The 20,907-nt window shown below is 37.9% G+C and overlaps 2 protein-coding genes across 6 annotated transcripts in view; one reads left to right on the forward strand and one right to left on the reverse strand.

Moving 5' to 3' along the window:
• Nucleotides 1-20,907, reverse strand: part of LOC126373971 (uncharacterized) — a 438,722-nt gene that overhangs the window by 131,563 nt on the left and 286,252 nt on the right. The window lies entirely within an intron of this gene.
• LOC126373966 (potassium voltage-gated channel protein Shaw-like) overlaps nt 1-20,907 on the forward strand; it is a 263,971-nt gene that overhangs the window by 74,528 nt on the left and 168,536 nt on the right. For all 5 annotated transcript variants that reach the window (XR_007567381.1, XR_007567380.1, XM_050020370.1 and 2 more), the window contains exon 2: nt 9,851-9,911. The gene's annotated coding sequence lies outside the window, so the exon portion shown is untranslated. The remainder of the gene's footprint in view (nt 1-9,850; nt 9,912-20,907) is intronic.

The following is a 20,907-nucleotide window of genomic DNA, read 5'->3' on the forward strand; positions in this document are numbered from 1 at the left end:
TTCAAACAAATCATTTTTGGGACGACTAGAACTGATATCGCGCTTGGCACTAGCTGATACCAACCGTAATTTGTCAAGTATTCTGTTTTGACATAGGTAATTATAGTAATTTTCTTTTCTTTACATTAATTTTCTTTAAAAATCGATAACTTTTAAGCTTGCTGTACGTGTGCTTGAGGAATAAATAATCAACACTTTTTTTGACGTGACTTTAACTACTTGGCTGGACAAATGGGGAGCACTGAAGGCTTTCACTCGGTATAACGTTTAAGACAACAGGCCTGAGGGTGCCCAGTTGGGCGCGAACCTTGACTCAGGGCGTCGTCTGAGAGGAAAACATTTAAAAGAATTAATCGACCCTAGTCGATAGCGATAAGCGCTGTTGAGGGTCCTAAAGTGTTTGTTGTCGTGAGCCGATTGGCTGCCACGTACCACGTACCAGAGTAGTAATTCTTTGTTCAATGATTTATTTACAAAATAGTACAATTGCTGTACTAACGTAAGTGTAACGTGTAACTGTTACTGCACAATGTTCTCATACTTTTGGATTTGTATTTTCGAAAAGGTTATTTTATAGAAACTAAAATCTTTATCTGCATAAAGTTCTCATAATAGCTCTCAGTCCCGATAATTAGTACACCGACTTAATAAAATTAAGAACTCCGCACACTCGAACCTCTAAACTGGCAAGCGGTCGCCATATAGGGACGGACGCCGCGGCGCCGACGAGGCAAGTAAAACCAGCGAATGCATGATTAATACTGATTTAATTGAAAGATCATTACATAGATTATTAGTCATACTTAATAGCTACACTTACTACAATTACACTACAATACTAATAAGGATATTCTAGCAACTTTTGTTAGGGCAGTGACCATAGTAATGACTACAGCAATGATTTACGACTGACAATACGCGTTGTTATTCTGAACCTAGCCTAAGTTATTATTTTCCCGAACCATGTATATAATGTATATAGCATAACAAATCACGAAATAATAAATCCTATTCAGTCCTATTATTACAGGTAAAAGAAAAAAGTTGAATAAATGAAAGGTTTCTTAAGGGCCTATTTCACTTGGACACTATTGTGTTGCAACTACGAAGGCTGTACGATTGTACGTACACAATGTATAATAAGTATACAAAATGTTAGTGACATCGTAACAAATACTAAGGGGGATGTTTCAAAGTTCAAAGTTCTTTGTTTGTAAGAATACAGGTACAAACTGATCTTATAGCTAGGATGTCCGCCATATTCGACCTTATAATTCAGATCATGATTCTAAGTTAATGTCAAGTGGAATTTTCCGTCGCAAAATTAATGTACTTTTTTGAGTTTTTTTTTTAATTGCTCGGTCTGTGCCCAGCAGTGGGACCTTTAAAGGCTGTTTATGTTATGTTTTTTTTTTTTTTTTAATTATTTTCAATTCCATTCTTTTGCGATGGAAAATTCCACTTGATATTAACCCAGAATAATGAGCTACAATCCCCCTCGGTATTTTGTTACGATATCGCTTACACCCTTCCCTTAAAAGCCATCTGCGGCAAATTTAACAATAAGTCACGTCTAATAAAAAAAAATAAGTTTTAACTCAGTACAAATACATACAGGGTTAATGGAGTCGTAAGATGATAGTATTTTTTTTTTTCAATTATTTTCCGTCTCATGCTTTTGCGACGGAAAATTCCACTTGATATCAACTCAAAATCATGGCCGGAATCATCCCTCAAAGTTTTAATTATTGTATGAACATACAAACATACATACATAAACTCACGCCCGTAATCCCTAATGGGGTGGGCAGAGCCACAAGTAATCAAAGACAACTTGCAGCCACTGTTGATACGAAGTCCAAAGATGGATATGATGAACCTTATGGTGATAAGGGATCAGCCTATCGCCCATAACATTAGTCCATCATGTTAGAGGACACAATCCCTCTGTCGGTATTGTATGAAAATTATTTTTATTTCTATAATGTAATAATAATTAAGTATTTTGAAGTACGGAGTTCCTTAATCGCTTTAGCAGCCTCCTTTGTCTTCGTCTTTGAATTACGAGGTGGAGCAACAATGGTGTCCTAATGAAAAGGAGCCCTTAGATCTTATCATATTTATAAATAGACCGTTCGTGTGATGTTGTATACAAGTTACAAGTAAACGGGTCTAAGGTTCGATAAGGCTGTATTTCTGTAATTTAACGCCTATTTAACATGAACACGTGAAGAAAATAGGCTGCTACATTGAGAAATATTGATGGAAATGTCTATTTTTAGGCTACCATTGGTTTCTTCTATCGTGTGGGTTGTGAGGTCGAGTACCAACCTCATCAACCATGGTGTCAGGGTTACTATTCAGCCGTGATCAGACAGTAATGTCCTAACCAAACTAGGGCCCACAAAGTAATTTTTGTGATATGCCCCACCGGGAATCGGACCCGGGACCGCTCAACCACTGGAACACGGAGGGTGTTAGCAAATTCAAATTAAAAAATGTCATTATTTAGTAGGTAACATAGTTATATTTAGAATCGTCAATCTTTACATAACGAACGTCTCATCTGCCTAAAACTACTGCAGCTTTTCACAACCTGTATAGTCGGGGTAAAGAAGCTGCAAGAAATACCTCGGCATACCCTAGACGTTCTTTTTAAAAAAGGCACAGCTCGGACCAATGATTTTCAAAATTTGTTTTCGATTCCTCGTTGGATCATAAATGAATATCACGTGCTCAGCGGTGACGGAAAACATTGTGAGGAAACCCACATTCCCGAGAAATGCGTTTTGGAGTTAAGTGAACTGTATTGGGCATTTTTTTCCTTCTCGGATTGGAAGGTTGGACAGGCAGTCGCTTCTATAAAAAACCAGACCTGTCAAATCTTTAGGTTAGGTAAGCGGACCCTGTCAAAACGTGATAACGCTAGGGAGATGATAACTTTATAAAAATATCGATATATTTTAAACACAATCCGAACACAGACAAGAATAAGTGCGGTTTATCTTAAAACCTAGCTTTCCCGAGGTATTCTTGCTTCCTCCGTACAATTCGCTTCTCGTATAATACTTATATAATGCCTATATATAGTCACGGTTCATTCTAGCACTTTTATATTTCTATTTTTATACTTGCTAACCAGTAACAGTTCAGTCTTGAGAAATATTTTTCTGTTAAGTATCTACAAGCCACCGAATTCCATTCTTATGAGTTTCAATTAATGCCAGGGCTGACGAGGTTGGTTGTCTACCTCACAACCCACACGATAGATGAAGAAGATTTGTATTTGCTGATTTGAACCTGCGACACAGTGACAGTCTAACGTTCTTCCATTTGGGCTGCCTCGGCGCATCATAGTTATAAAGTTATAACTATGCCAATACAATTAAGCGTTAAACACAATTTCAGTACTGTTCTAAACTTAAACCTAAACTGGGGCAAGGGTCTGGTCGCTGTGGCTTTTAGGATAATGTGCTTAGCTCAGTTCTGTAGGTTGTTTTGTCTTTCAGACGGTTGGAAATTTGAGAACAGGAGGCTTAAAAAGGCCACGTCAAAGCAATTCACCTAAAAAAAAAAAATTGCTTGTTGACATTTGACAATTGTTGCATTGCTCACTTACTTTTATATGCGCACATGTGAAATTGCAATATTGCTTTTTTAGATGAATTGTTTCGATGTGGTCTTTCTAACCCGTCAGGACTATCTACCTTAGGCATCGAAATCAGAAACATACATTAATTATCAGAGTCGCATTTATTTAAGCCGTAATCAAAATTCTCTCTTCTATCATATGGGTTAAGAGGTGGATTACGAAAGGTATCAGGGTCATACTGAACCCCCAAAGGCCTCTAACAAGGCCCACGTAACTACCACGTACTTATATCAGTAAGTAGTAACCGGAACCAACTGCTTAACATGCCTTCCGAAGCACAGATCAGCTTACTTTCGGACAATCAGGTGATCAGCCTGTATCTTAACCAAACTAGGGATCACAAGGTAATTTTTGTGATATGTCTCCACCGGGATTCGAATCTGGGACCTCCGGATCGTGAGCCCAACGCTCAACTACTGAACCACAGCGAACCTACGTTTCAGTCCCATGTAATATATAACCTATTGCGACCGAGATTTCCAGATACAATAGTTAAAGAATGGAGTTTGGATATTAAAAGGACATTCGGTCTTATTGAAATTCAAAAATATCTTTATTCAGTAGGTTTCATAGTTACACTTTGAATCGTCAATTTTTACATAACGAACGTCTCATCGGCCTAAATTTAGTGCAGCTTCTCACAACCTGTATAGCCGGGGAAAAGAAGCTGCAAGGAAAACCTCGGCAAAGGGCCCTAGACGTTTTTAAGAAGAAAAAAAAACTTACGACTAAGTCACCGGGGTTGAGGGGAGAGAGAGGTGCCCGAAAGGGTAAGTAGTGGTGTATAGTACACCCACTCGTCACCAGCTTTGTTTAAGTCCCGTACAATATTGGGCGAGCCTATTGCCTTTAACCTGGTACAAATACACTCACAGTTTCAGTAATTGCTCGGCTTTCTCGAATACTTAAATAATTTTAATTCAGCACACAAACGTCCACATGATAGCAAGTTATCACGATGACATATTTCGTAACAAGCATACATTGCGCAGACAATGTAGGATGACCTTCACCCGCCCGACGAATACTGTTTCCAAAGATGAACATTGTTGCTGGATGGGACATAATAATATTGCCGACTTTATTATTAGGGCATTTCTACGGAAGGGTCTATTTTTTCTCAATTCGGTGCCGAAATTGAAATTAGGCTTTTATGAATATTTTAATAACAAATATTGAACTATATTTCATCTTGAATCTAATGATGCAATTGGGACCAGATTTGGTGAAGTGGTTTATGAGAAAAGTTAATCACCGAATTGGACAACCACCGAATTGAGAAAATGAAACACCGATTTGAGAAGCGGCTCAGCGAATTGAGAAAATGAATCACGGAATTGAGAAATAAGCCAGCGAACTTAGAGATGTTGCTAGTTATTATAGAAATTATGCAATGAATGACCAATAATGATGTGGTATGGACATCTGATGACTAGGAATGGAAGTCATATTAGATGGTATGTGGTGAGTATGAATGTGCATGATGGACATAGGGGGTAGGAGACGACCGAAAAAGGTGTGGATTGGATTGCGTGAGGACGGATATGTGTATGAAAGGTGAATGAAACAAATGAATATCGTAAAAAATAGGAAACTTTTCCCCACGAAGGGAAGAAAATGATATATTTCATGTCTTGCCTAGGCTTGACCATGTGACATTATACCTTCCTCACTTCCCTTTGACATGCGTAGTTCCAAGCGTTAATCTCCCTTGCGTTCGTCTAGTAGAGGTATCAACGCTGGTGGAGGAAATACCCAAGCTAGGTCGAAGTCCCATGTTTTGCTGAATGCATCTATGAAAATAGCACCTTTGTCCCTCACATCTCAGGCCTCATAAATCGGAACTATTTTCGAATGAGAAGTTGCGAAAAGATCTATCTGAAGAATTCCCCACTTTTTGAATAGAAAGTTCGTCACTCGATCCGACAGATGCTAGTCCGCTAGAGATTTCTGCCGCTAGAGGCTATCGGCAATCTCGTTAAAAACACCCAGAATGTAATAAGCAAAAATTTATATTCTGTTCCTTTGAGCAAGTTCCAGAAGTTTTGCTACTAGGTCTGTTAAGAGACTGGAACTTGTTCCCCCCTGATTCCTTATATAGGACACTAGGACACAACCGTTTTGTTGTCGGACTGAATAATGACTCGTCGTTTTCGTAGTTGGGGTAATGTCATCTGAAATGCTCGGTATACTGCATACAGCTCTTTGCGATTTATATGCCACAAGGTTTGGCTCTTCTCCCAAACTCCGCTGATTAGAGACTCGTTGACATGAGCACCCCATCCGTTGTCTGAAGCATCTGTTGTGATGAATACTGTGTCCTGATATATGAAAATTGTTCGTCCTTTGTGAAGGTGTTCCAACCACCAAGAACATTCCTGTAGAGCTTTTGTCGGTATTAGAAATTTCCGTGTTTTCTGGTGTTGAGGAAGACAATTGGCTGCACGTTGAAGATGTCTGATATGTAATCTTCCTAGAGGGACCGTGAAAGATGCAAAGCTCAATTTCCCTACAAGACTTTTTCCTGTGACCCAATTCCAGGTTCCTGATTTCAATACTTCCATAAGGAAACTTGTTAAGTTGTCTATTCTGCTGTCCGGTAAAAAGGTTCTATTTTTCTCTGCGTCCCACATTATCCCCAAGTAGTCTAGACAATAGGTTGGTGGGCTCAGAGATTTATTTCTGTTTATTTTCCATCCAAGCTTCTCCAGATAATTAACCACGTATAAGGTGTCTTCCTCTAACTGGTCTTTCTGTTGATTGGCTAAGAGAAAATTGTCGAGGTAAACTATCACTCTTATCCCCTTTTCCCTGCGATGCAATTGATACCCTTGCAGTCGATAGGCCGAAAGGTAGGCAAGTAAACTGAAGTTTTCTGTATTGATGTACTATTGTCAAGAATTTTCTGTGACCTGTCTTTATAACTTTATATCTATTTTAATGTAGCATGGTATTCATCTTGTGGCAAGATAGCATTTCTTCTCTGCTCAATAGCTTCTACCTTGCGACCGCATACATATTGTAGGACATCATCCGATATATTTTTAAAACCTGAGTTTGATCCCAAAAATGCATCCTTAAGATCCTGTTTCAGAGTAGGATGTTTGGTTCAAAGTTCCTTCATAGTATTCTCGTTGCAATAACAAGCCGTGTAAAGTCGTCCCGAAACCGGTTTCCTGCTTTATCAAAAAATCAGCTGTGGTGTTTGACGAGTTAAACTTCTTTAAGCAAGGGTTAACTCAAAAGGCGTGAAAGACGAATAACGAATCTGCTTTTATGCTAGTTCACCCAACCTCAAGCACTTGATTCCTTCAAGGATCTTGTTCCTTAGTCATGGAAGCGAAATCAAAATCTTCTACTTACATCTTCTTCAGGTAATAGATCCGGAGCTTTCCAGGTGAATGATTTCGTTGTATCCTCCTCAAGACATCCTTCGTGCGAACGACATTCATCGTCTGAAATATTATCGAGCCTCTTTAAGATGTTGGAAAGCATGTCCTTCATCTCACTAAAGTTCTGTTCTAATTTATCGACCCTGGACAATTTCTTTGACTTCGATGATGAGGACCGAACTGTAGATAGATCGTCTGTATCTTCACTATCTGTTAACTCCTTAGACGCATCCTTACGGCTTAAAAGCAGTGGTTTTAATTCAGCGAGTGAAGCCACTATCAGCTCATTTAGCACAGCTGATCCTCTGATCCTTGAACTGATTTAAGGTGTGCAAATTATGAGACCTACACAAAAGGGCCATTCCAGTATTTTAATTTTCATATCCCGGTAGGTCTTCTCCGGGAAGGATGTACATTCTGGGCAAAATGCTCTTGCAAGCTCGACTGTCGGGAGAGCGAATCTAATTTCGTTCAGAATAAGCGGGTCCAAGTTTGGGCCTAAGAGGTCTTGTCTCGTGTGAGGAATGACTTTCCACTGGAGCCATCCCTCCGGCAAATATGTTCTGGCCAACTGCTTTATTTGATTTTTTGATTGAATTATTACATCTAATATTAATAATGTTCTCAGAATAATAATAACCTAACCCTCTCCCTAACCTACTCCTTCGAGGTAACAGGCGTGATGCCATTTGTTATGTAAACAATATCAAATCTCAATTCGATGCAAGTAATTCTCAATTCGATGCCCCATTTTCCAGGGAATTGAGACCCATCGAATTGAGAAAATATCACATTTCATCGATTATCTAGTAAAGTTATCAATTAAATCAATTAATACAAAACATACAGTCAGATATCACCTAAATACTTTATTAATTTAGCACATATATTATGAAATACTTCATAAACAAAATTAATATCTTCCACCGATTTTAGAATTGACACTACCCCAAAAAAAACGAACGATTTCGACCCTTCGAAAAACTCTCCTCTATGCAGCAGTCCGCCCATCCACACATCTCGGGCACTCGGGCGCACCTGGCTCTTCACGGGAACCGGGTAGTGATGATAATACTGCGCGTAGTTAGTGATGTAAGTTGACAAAACTTATTTTCACCGAATTGAGACACATGCCGGCTTCAAAATTAAAATATGACATTGTACTAAAACTAAAGGGTTCACAATAAACACAATTACGTATTTAGCTTTATTAACTATCCCTTGTTCTGTGAACGTCAAAATTATGTTCTGGAAACTAGTATTTTAAAAGTTATGTAGCAATAACGAGTCAATTCTGGAATGGCTTCACGTCATTTTAAGCCAAATTCTGCCGGTTTTCAAACTTCGGGATTTTTTTTTTTGATGCTTTTATAAATCTTTACGGGCTTCTAAACTACTCTCCACCAAGCCAAGAGTTCTATAAATACGTGAGTATTTTTTCCAAGTACGTAATTAGATGCTACAGGTACTTTTTTCACTGGAATCACTCAATCGGCCCTTCCCGTAGAAATGCCCATTATACTTAGTGAAAACCTTTGAAAGCGCATCAGGATTATTTGCATCGTAAAATGGCCACATCGTACCAATTCATCTAAGAAAGCAATATTGCTATTTGATATTTGTTTGCATTGCGCACTCACTTTTATATGCGCAAATTTTAACCCCCCTGTTCTATGATAGTGATAACAATTCCATATAAATTTGATAGTTTTCAGCACAGATCATAGAAACAAAAGCGACCGCACCAAGACCATATCTTGCTAGACCGCTACATCGATTTAGCCGCCATTCATTGCATAGTAACACACGCACTACTTATAGTTGCGCGATAAAAAAGACGCAATGAATGAATAATCATTCGTATAGAACAGCTGCTCTCCGCTCCTGACCAGCGGTTGATGTACCATTTACCTTAACCCTATCCCCCCTCGGTCTCATTTTGGTCTTCAATCGATAGGGGTGTCAGACACACACACACACACACACACACACACAGAGGCGCGTGTACGTTAACGTCAATGTGTAGTATGTGTGTAAAACGAGGTGTTATGTATAAAGTGACCGAGGTGTGACTGCACCGCACCTATCTTGGTTTTAACATCCTTGTTCTAACCCCTGACAACGGTTTGAGGTCCCTGAGTAAAATGACTATCTTTATGTCCTCCCATTTAGCGATCCTCTCCAACTCCGCTTTTTTATTTAAATAGAATTGAATGAAACATTCTCAGCTTTTTCGGTACTTTATCCCTTTAACCGTGAATGGTTTTAGAAGTCATTTTTATTATTAAAAATATAAGTTTAAAAACCGCGCTCTAAAAAGCATTAAATAATAAAATCATAATGATCATTAATTGAAGAGCCACGCTCTTGTCAGTGTAGCATTCTCCATGCTACTTTTTTAAGGATAAATAAGGCAGGGGTTTCCCTTTTGCCTTCCGCCCCGCAATGCTCTGTCTGACGCGAGTGGGATGGCGCCCAGAGTAGTCTATTTCAAAGCCGTACTAGGACCTGTCCTCCGCCTCTGAATAGTACTGACAGTTACTGCTGTCAGGTCCCTGTGACTCCCCCCTTCCGTTCTGCATTGCCATAGCGATTTCTCCATCTAAAAAAGTAATATTGCTATTTGATATTTTGTTTGCATTGCACACTTACTTTTATATGCGCAAATTTCAAATTGCGATATTGCTTTTTAGATGGATTGCTTCGATGTCGAACACTGTGATCGGCAGATCGGAGAACAGGATAACGCTGATATTATGATGATTTTGCTAGTATATTGATTAAAATGCGTTTTTTTTCTTTACAGATTTTTCATGAAACCCTGGGCAAGGGGTGATCTACGGCGTCGGCAGCGCCTAATCATTCACGTAAGTATCTTTATTTTTCTAATTAGATACATAAACTCACGCCTATTTCCCACGGGAGTAAGCAGAGACTATGGAATTCCATTTGCTTCAATCCCGACACACTTTTCTTGCTTCTTCCACATTCATCAATCGTTTCATACACGCACTCCCGTTCAGAGTACATCGTACTAAACCTTTTTTAAAGACATTTCTAATTTGGTCAATATATACGTCCAATAATTATAAATGCGAAAGTCAATATATCTCTCCGTTTCTTCATTACCTTTTCACTGCCTCCGTGGTCTAGTGGTTGAGCGTTGGGCTCACGATCCGGAGATCCCGGGTGCAAATCCCGGTGGGGACATATCACAAAAATCACTTTATGATCCCTAGTTTGGTTAGGACATTACAGGCTAATCACCTGTTTGTCCAAAAAGTAAGATGATCCGTGCTTCGAAAGACACGTTTACCAGTAATAATAATTTACCAGTAAACGTCGTTAATAATAAGGAAAACGGTTTTCAGATTTATCTTGTGGGGCTTTTTGTCACGTTCAAAAAAATAAATAATTTACGCGACATTCTAATGTATTCTTCACCGTTTCGTATGCCGTTTTTTACACAGGTGTTTCAAAAGTACGGCTTACATTTTTCTGTATTCTGAATTGGGATCGAATTTATAACACAACCCTTTGGCTTTGCACGGGTAGCTAGTACATAAAATATGCTCACATTATGTTTTCTATCCCAATGTCATAAAAACTCTTAAAACTTAAATTCGTAAATGTTTTGAATCATCATCGTCATCAATTTAAGAGCCACGCTCTTGTCGGTGTAGCATTTTCCATTCCAGTCTATCAAAGGCCAATTCCTTGACTTCCCTATAAGACACGACGTTAACCTTTTCTTTAATCTGTACCATGTAAGCTCTTCTTGGTCTTCCCCTTCCTCTCTTTCCTTCTAGACGAAGAATTTCAGGGAAATATGGCTATTTTCTTGTTTCATACTTTTTGGAGCGTGATTTTTCCGTAGTTGGTTTTAGGTTTTTAAACTTTTATTTTGTATTTCCAGAAAGTAAGTGACTATCATACGATGTTTGGTAACACAGAGATTACGCTTTTCCAGGTCATTTTACCCGTCCGTTTGCGAAAAGAGCTTCTGTCCTATGCAAATTTGTTCAGTAAACGAATATTATAGTAACCTATTTGGGTATTCTTACATAATTCGGATTATACTCGTGAACTTATGTTTTGTACTTATGTGTATGTGGTGTCATGTAGAATATATTTAACTTTCTCAGTGGTGTAGTGGTTAGAGCGTTGGTCTCTGGATCTGGAGATCCGGGGTTCGTAAATTTATTGTTGCAAAACCGGTTCGGAGGATCCCATTTGAGAATCAAGCAACATGCAGAACCACAGTGATTTTAGTGAACGTTTTAGAGTAAATTTAGTAGAATAGGCCTAAAATATGAAAGTATTTTTTTTTATTTATATATTTTTTTTAATTAATCTTTATAAAGCTGATTCCAGTACACACCGTCTAATTTTATTTTAAGTTATACCTGTATTTTTCTTATCCGCCTAAAAGGAAGGGTACGGGTAATCGACGAATATAAAATTTATGGAACACACGTCAATTTTAGACAGAAATTTAAACACCCTTCCAAAATGCTGTATTGGTTAATAACAACAGAATCAAGTTGACATCACACGTCAAAAGGATAGCACTATACATCAGTAAGATGCCAATTTTAGTCGCCCGGATTATTCATTCATGTGAATGGATGAATGAGTGATCATTAATTTTAAAATTGACTATTATCAATCCTCCGTCCTTTTCTATTTCGGTGAATAAGAAAATGACACATATAACTTAAAATAAAATTAGGATGTATCTGCAGGAATCGGGGCCATCATGTAATCAAATTATGTTATTATTAGTTAGTTATATAAAACTCTTCAATGATGACAATGTGCTTTTCTAATCTTCTTCTTCTTATCGTGTGGGTTGTGAGGTGGAATACCAGCGTCATCAACCCTGGTGTCAGGGTTTTGATTGAGCCACCAAAGGCCCCTGACATGGCTCACGTAACAATTACTCACTTACATAAGTAAATAGTAACCGGGACCAACGGCTTAAAGTGCCTTCCGAAGCATGGATCATCTTACTTTCGGACAATCAGGTGATCAGCCTTTATTGTCCTAACCAAACTAGGGATCACAAAGTGATTTTTGTTATATGTCCCCACCGGGATTCGAATCCTCCGGATCGTGAGTTCAACGCTCAACCACTGGACCACAGAGGCCGTTATGCTGCTTTCTAATAAGGATTACTTAGATAACTGTGTTTCCGTCTATAAAAGCCAAATCCACAAAGAAATTTGCGTAAAAAAAGCGTCTAATTCCTTTATCTTCATTTCAAAGTTTGTTTTATTTATAAGCATTGAAATTGAGACTTCCTCAGCGTAGCAATTCGAGGGGTAATGGACGTTGAGATAATTTAAATAGGGCCGCGTCTGACGGAATGATAATTTGAATATGTCTTACGTTGAAAAGAAATGTAAAATATTTACTTCTTCATTTTCAGTGCAAAGAAAAATAATAATATTTTTATTTTGTGCGTCTTTTGTTGCTACTCTGCTGTATAATGATGTAGGTCATCATCACCAGCCCATTAACGTCCCCACTGCTGGGGCACGGGCCTTCCCAATGGATGGATAGGGAGATCAGGCCTTAAACCACCACGCGGGCCCAGTGCGGATTGGTGGTTATTAACGACTGCTAATGCAGCCGGGACCAACGGCTTAACGTGCCTTCCGAAGCACGGAGGAGCTCGAGATGAAAACTTTTGTGGTCACCCCTCCTATGACCGGTCTCTGCGAAAGTTGCTTAACTTCAACAATCGCAGACCGAGCGCGTTTACCGCTGCGCCACCGAGCTCCTGATGCTCCGAATGATGTAGGTATCTACTTTAAAAACATAAAAGTTAACGGTTTCAACTTCTTCTTACATCGTGTGGGTTGTGAGGTGGAGTTCCAACCTCAGCATTGTTATTAATTCCATACATACATACATAAACTCACGCCCGTAATCCCTAATGGGGTGGGCAGAGCCACAAGTAATCAAAGACAACTTGCAGCCACTGTTGATACGATGTCGTAAGCTGGATATGATGAACCTTATGGTGATAAGGGATCAGCCTATCGCCCATAACATTAGTCCATCATGTTAGAGGACACAATCCCTCTGTCGGTTTTTACGACATGCCCGGGAAGACAAGCAGCTGAACTTTTTCTATGTTTTTTATTTGCTCCCAGAACAGCATAGTTATTAATTCCACTTGATATTAACTAAGAATCATGGTCTGAATCATCCCTCAAAGTTTTCGTTACGATGTCACTAACACCCTGTATATTTCCACTTTTCCCGTTGTCTTGTAACATTAAACGAATGATTCCGATATTTTGTTCCGAACCCGATATCCATTATCGAGCCTTTTACAGAACCAGCCTTTTATTATCTACCAATTACCGAGTTTATGTCCCGAGGGGAAAACGGTATTGTATTTACAAAAAGACAAAGCTGAAGTCATCATCATCACCAGCCCATTAACGTCCCCACTGCTGGGGCACGGGCCTTCCCCAAGGATGGATAGGGAGATCGGGCCCTAAACCACCACACGGCGGGACCAACGACTTAACGTGCCTTCCGAAGCACGGAGGAGTTCGAGATGAAAACTTTTTTTTTTTGTGGTCACCCATCCTAAGACCGGCCTTTGCGAAAGTCGCTTAACTTCAACAATCGCAGACCGAGCGCGTTTACCGCTGCGCCACCGAGCTCCTCAAAGCTGAAGTAGTGTAATTTATATACTAGTGTACCTAGTTCATAATTATACATAACATACGTAATTGGGAAAGTCAAAGAAAAATTATAATATTTCGATTACTAAACAAAGACAATAAACATTTTTTATTTTTCTATTTAACTTATTTATGAATTTTAATAAAGAAAGTGTAACGTGTGTGTGTGTGTGCGTGCGTGCGTGCGTGCGTCCGTGCGTGCGTGCGTGCGTGCGTGCGTGCGTGCGTGCGTGCGTGTGTGTGTGTGTGTGTGTGTGTCCGACATTTTGCCACGTTTTTCTATGACATCACAGGTTGCGTTTTCATACAAATACCATTGCAATTAAGAACATTTTTTTTTTGAAAATATAATTTAATAATAATATTGTTATTGTTGTGTCTCTCTTGTCACGTAGGTCAGCTGGAAGAAATCTCTTTGTTTAGAGATAAGCTTGCCCGTACTATCTGTTTTCTTTGTATGTTTCTTGTGTCTGTTTTCATCAATATGTTCTGACGCTTCATTAAGAATCAGATATTTTGAATCAGTACAACTCTGACTCAACCGCTATCGTTTCTGATGAGACAACACAAGCCATCACAACACAATACGCATTACTAGTATGAACGTTACTATACTAAATGTATGAAACCAATACCGTTCTGACGCGTCACGTCACAACACAACCGAAAAGGTCGCGACCGCATTGCCAAACATCGTCGCGCCCCAGAAAGACTGTGTCCCACGTCTAACGAAAAAGACTGTTGTGTTCTCGGACGATATAGGCATAGGTTTAGGACTACTTCTAAAAAACTCCTTTGATCATGACATTGTTAATGTGTGCATGCCTGGCGCGTCATATTCGCAAATCATCACAAAATTATTCCAGTGTAAATATGATGCAAACACTACCGTTATTCTTTTAGTAGGCAATAGTACAGGGCTCACAAAACAGCAATTGACTAGGTATCATAGGTCACTAATGACTGTTGAGTGTGGAAACTTAATTATTTGTTCATTTCCATATTCAAATTCATTAGCTAGTGAGGAAAATAATTATATATTTTCTCTCAACCAACACCTTTACAACAGAACCTGTCATCATAGTAATATTATTTATTTAGATTTGAATAAGTTTATTCAAAATTGTATAATAACGACAGATAGAATATATCTATCTAAGTACTTTAAAAAAATTATATGTTCGGTACTACTTTTTTATATTAAAGAGACATCTGCCAGACCAGGCAGTAAACTTATTGACTGTACTGTCTTCTACAGTACAAAATCTTTTATTGACGGTAGTCAGCCATGTACCACGAATGGTACTTCATCTTTAAACTAGACAATAAGACAAAAGAGAAGCTTGGAATATTAAAACTAGTTCACCAAAATATTCAAGGCTTCTCTGGCAAAGAATTAGACGTAGAATTATTTTTAGAGACATTTTTTATTGACATTTTATGTATTACTGAGCACTGGTTGAAGGATTATGAATTGTTATTCGGTTTTAAAAATTATCATTTCGCTAGCGCTTTCTGTCGAAAGATCAAAATACGCGGTGGCTCCCTTATTTTTATCAGAAATAGTTTAAAATATAAAGAACGCAAAGATATTACTGGACTTTCGATAGAGGGCACTATGGAGATTTCATGTATAGAAACAGAGAAACATATTGTTGTGGCCGTATACAGACCCCCATACAGTGCTAACTTCACAGTTTTTGAATCAGTGATGGAAAATGTACTGAAGGTCATATCTAAAAGTAATAAAGCCATTATAGTGTGTGGAGATTTTAACGTTGATTTATATGAAGTAGATTCAATTACAACTAGATTTCTAAGTTTGTTTACATCATTTAACCTTGTTAATATATTTATGGAGCCAACTAGAATTACAGAAACAACTGCCTCATGTTTAGATAACGTTTTTTGCAATTGTGACTTCCAAGATAACAGTATGCTTAACTGTTTTAAGTCAGATCACAGTGGGCAGCTGGTCAGTTTCCCAGTACTTAAAAATGTTCAGAAAATTAAATTTCGTACACGACCCATCACTGATACTCGGATAGATAAATATCGAAATAGTCTTATTAGTAACTTACCTTGTCCAAACTTTGATACAGACAATCCTGACGATTTTTACAGGGATTTCTTTACTATAATCCATAAAGAATTTGAAAATAATTTTCCTCAAAAGGTAGTTACCAACAGTCAATCATTCAAGTTCAGTGACTGGGCTACCGTAGGCATTCGCAAAAGTAGAAATACTCTTTATTCTTTATATGAGGAAAAAACGTATACACACACTGATCGTTTTAAAAGCTACGTCAAAAATTATTCTAAAATATTTCGAAGAGTGTGTTATACAGCCAAACAGATGCATATTAGTAGTAAAATAAAGACCGCGGAAAATAAAATAAAGGCAGTTTGGAAAGTAATAAATAGTGAAACAAAGGCTTCGAAACCGCGTGAATTAGAATACAATATAGAATCGGGCACTGGGTTAGTTAAACAAGATAAAGATGTAGCTGAAGTTTTTGATAAATTCTTTACGAACATCCCTGTAAAAACTACAGAATCTCTCAGGTCCTCTCCTGTTCAAGCTGATATATTGTTGAAAAGTAATGTTACTGCTTGCACTGAATTATTTGATTTTAAACGCGTTGATCCGAGTAGTATTGTTAAAGTATTCAAACAGCTGAAACTTAAAACCTCGAAAGATTTATGGGGATTGTCTGTCAAATTGATGAGCTCTGTTATTGATATCTTAGCACCATATCTAGCATACATTTTTAATATGAGTGTTGAAAATGGCACTTTTCCAAATTTAATGAAAATCAGTAAAGTTATACCTCTTTTTAAATCGGGCACAAAATCAGACCCCACCAATTATAGACCGGTTTCTATTCTACCAGTACTTAGTAAAATTTTCGAGAAAATTATTCTCGACCAACTGCTATGTCATTTTAATTTAAATAACTTACTTCACAGCCAGCAGTTTGGTTTTACTAAGGGTCGGTCTACAACAGACGCGAGTGTCACATTTGTTCGACACATTTTCGATGCTTGGGAGGAGTCGCAGAATGCCGTAGGAGTATTCTGTGACTTGTCTAAGGCGTTCGACTGCGTGGATCACGAGACCTTGCTTTTGAAATTGAGGCACTATGGACTAAATAATGGAGCTCTCAGTTTATTAAATTCATATCTAGGTGATAGGATACAAAAGGTACAAATCAATAGTACAACTTCTTCGGGCTCTCATGTTCAAATGGGAGTTCCTCAAGGATCCATTTTGGGGCCGTTTCTTTTTTTAGTGTACATAAATGATTTACCTTATGTAGTACAGAACCAAGCTGACATTGTACTGTTCGCGGATGACACTTCTCTTATATTTAAAATCGATAGAAAGTTAGAGGAACTTGACGAAGCAAACAGCGCTGTGTCGCAGGTTCTGAGCTGGTTTACAGTAAATAACCTAGTTCTAAATGCTAAGAAAACGAAGTGTATTAAATTTGCTCTACCAAACGTAAAGAAAGTAAATAATAACATTAAAATTAACGACGAGAATTTAGATTTTGTTGAACACACCGTTTTCTTAGGAATTACTGTAGATTCAAAACTTCAATGGGGCCCACATATTGTATCACTAGCGGGCAAGCTAAGTTCAGCAGCATATGCCGTCAGAAGAATCCGACAACTCACAGATGTACCCACTGCTAGACTTGTCTACTTCAGCTACTTCCACAGCGTAATGTCTTACGGTATTTTATTGTGGGGTCGAGCCGCTGATGTAGAAACTATTTTCATCATTCAAAAAAGGGCAGTTCGCGCTATTTATAATCTGCGTTGTCGGGACTCTTTAAGGGAGCTGTTTAAAGAAATAAATATACTGACGGTCGCAAGTCAATATATTTATGAAAACATTATGTATGTGCGTAAGAATGTATCTCTCCTTCCGAGAAACTGTGAAAGGCATACTTACAATACAAGGAATAAAAATAAAATTGTTGTTCAAAATTCTAGATTAAGTAAATTAAATTCATCTTTTTTGGGGTTATGTATACGTTTTTACAATAAAATACCAGATAATATTTTAAATTTGTCAGAGAATAAATTTAAAGCTCACGTGAAGCTTACTTTATGTAAAAAAGCTTATTATAAGATTAATGATTACCTAAATGATAAACATGTCTGGTATTAAATGTGTTCCTCTAGTTATTAAATAACTTGTAATGTACCCTCGTTGATTTAAAAGATGTGTTGCTGTTGCAGTTTCTTGTCATTTCTTCTCCTCAGCCATAACACCTTGCGAAATGACGTAAATTCAAATGTTACATTGACCTTCAACAAGTTTATCCATGATAATTACGTTGAATAAATGATTCTGATTCTGATTCTGACACATCAGACAAAGATAAATTTATTTTATTTATTTATTTATTTATATAATATAAATTTAAATCCGCCTTTAGTCTTGTCAATTTAAGATAAAAATAACTTCAATCAATATAAAATATGAAATGAAAGCTTCCACCTTCATTACAACATTGAAGTTGTCACTGGCAATAAATTTATTTTATTCTTATTTTTAAGTTTCAAATTCTAAAAAAGCTCATTTAAATACGTATAAAAGCTGAAAAAAAGGATGAAAAAAGAAATTTTAAAAATGTTCGCCGAATAAAGTGTCGGAGCCATCTTTTATTTTCTTTTTTAACCGCTCGACTGTGATCCGGACACAAAGGGTGACCTTTCGTCAGTTTTGCGATGTTAGGGTTCGGACTAAGCGCTACTACTTGACAGGGTCTATGAAAATACAATAAATATTTTTTTTATGGACACAATACTTGGTAAAGAAAAATAATGCCGAAAGAAAATGTTACGGGTTGTGGACATTTCTACGCTCATCTTATTGTGTACGACCATACATCAGTGCCCACACTGATATAGGGTCGTAATATTGAAAAACCCAAACTTTGCCTTATGCTTTCTTAAGCTGTTAGGTTTTGGGTGTTAGATTCCTAATGGCTGTGAGGGCTGGTTATCTGAGGCGAAGGCTGAGATTGAAACGTCCAGAAGTATGCAAAATTCACTGAATTTAATTAAATTCGTACAAAAATGTTTACATTACAGTAGTTAAAATGGAGAGCAAGAACGGAAGGGAAGAGACAAAAGTGTTGTTACACCAAAAAATATAAATTTAATGTTGGGGTTGCCAGCAAAGCATGACGCTTGAATCCCGAAGAGGTAGGCTGCAGTGTATAGTAAATAAATTCCTCGCCAGCTAGGTATTTCCTAGCCTATTAAAGGCACAAATCCTGGAAATCCCGGTCACTATGATCCAAATATGAATTCAAACTCATAAAGTTGAGTTCAGTAGTTTAGAGCCCGAACTGAGAACCGAACCCGTGACATTACGATGTACCCACTTTAGGACTCTGTCGCACTAACATATTTGACATTTAGTGAGACTTACAGTTCATTTTGTCAAAAAAGTTAATGTGACCAAAGTGTATACATATTAATGCTCGTGACCGTAAGTCATGCGTTCTTCAGACAGGGCTATCACGGATTTTGTAATCATGCGCATCAATAAGCGGCACGCTCTCTGCCAACCCCGTTATGGTTTATGTAAAATGTATTTTTACAAGTTACTGACCTAGTATTTAATGTCTCTTCCAGCCTAAGTTTATAAAAAAGTTTCTTGTCCCGGGCTAACTAACTAAACCTAACTCTACTATTTAGGCCGCATCCATCTTTTCAGATGATTTAAACTTACTTACTTTGGCTGTATTCCACCTCATAACCCACACGATAAGAAGAAGATTTAAACTTAACTATACCTATGTTTAAAGGCAAAAGAAACCGAGGAAGACTATTCCGACGATGGGAGGACGAAATCATCAGAGTGGCCGGCAGAACCTGGACTAGAACGGCTAAATGCAAAGAGGAGTGGTATAGATTGGGGGAGGCCATTGCCAATGTCCACACAGATATGTACCTAAACGTTACCGCCGAATAATAGAATTTGTATAAAAATAAAAATATTGTATATGAATTATGGCTAATAAAAAAAAATACCTATGTTAACTATGGATACTCCGTAGATTTTTGTATTCTTTCTTACCATGTTTCTAACGCGTAAGGACGAACGAGACAAATGGTAATTTTCGTTTAGGCGATAGAATAGTTTTATGTTACAAAAGAGTTAAACATAATATTCATCTAGATTTCAATAGGTACCATAAGTCGCTTCAATTTTGTATTCTCGTGGTCTGTGGCTCTGCCCACTCCAGCGCTCCTCACTTGTCCAGCCAAGTAGTTAATGCCATTGAGGCAAGCCATATAAATAAAGTCCGCCCATGCCTATCGTCTTGCGTATTCATGGCGTTCTTAATAGAAATAAATCATTTCTTTCTTTTCTTTATTTAATTTAGCGGAGCGAAAGAACGCAAAATTATAATCAAATTTTCTTTTTTTCCCCTTAAATGACTATGAAACACAGTCGCACACACTTCCACACAAACTTAGTTAATCAACCGCTGATTAAACCGCATTTTGCGGGTAAATTATCCTTTTTCCGGGCAAATTCTCAAGAAGGGTAAGTCCGGCTTTTCCGGATGCAAATTGGCTTGAGTCCCATCTTAAAAGCCTTAATGCACGTAACAGGATAAAGCGAGCTGAAGAAAAAAAAACTTTTACAAACAAAATGGCGTCTAAAATGTAGTGAAATGTTTTTTTTTTTATAAAACTTCTTTAGAGACTTATAAAAATAGTCAATAGAACTTGTTTCATCAATTACTTACACTTCTTCCATCGTGTGGGTTGTGAAGTGGGTGACCAACCTCATCAACCCTGGTATCAGCGTTATTATTGAGCCGCCAGAGGCCTCTGATATGATAAGTCATTCATAATTCATTTGGTAATAGGATCCTCGGCTAAAAGTGCCTTCCAAAACAAGGAATCATCTTAGTTTTTGGATTAACAGATAATTTCACCTTGCAATGTCCTGGCTAAACTAGGTACAGTCTCTCAAAGTATTTTTTGTTAGACGTTTCCCCGACCCAGAACAGGGGGGCTACCGGCTAAGACGAAGCCGATTCAGATTGGAGCAAATCGAACATCGATTTGATCCTGTCGTACCGCGTAAACAGCCAAGATGGCGATCCCCGATTCGTGACGT

Source organism: Pectinophora gossypiella, chromosome 16 (assembly GCF_024362695.1).
Source record: "Pectinophora gossypiella chromosome 16, ilPecGoss1.1, whole genome shotgun sequence".
NCBI classification, from domain to species: Eukaryota; Metazoa; Arthropoda; class Insecta; order Lepidoptera; family Gelechiidae; genus Pectinophora; species Pectinophora gossypiella.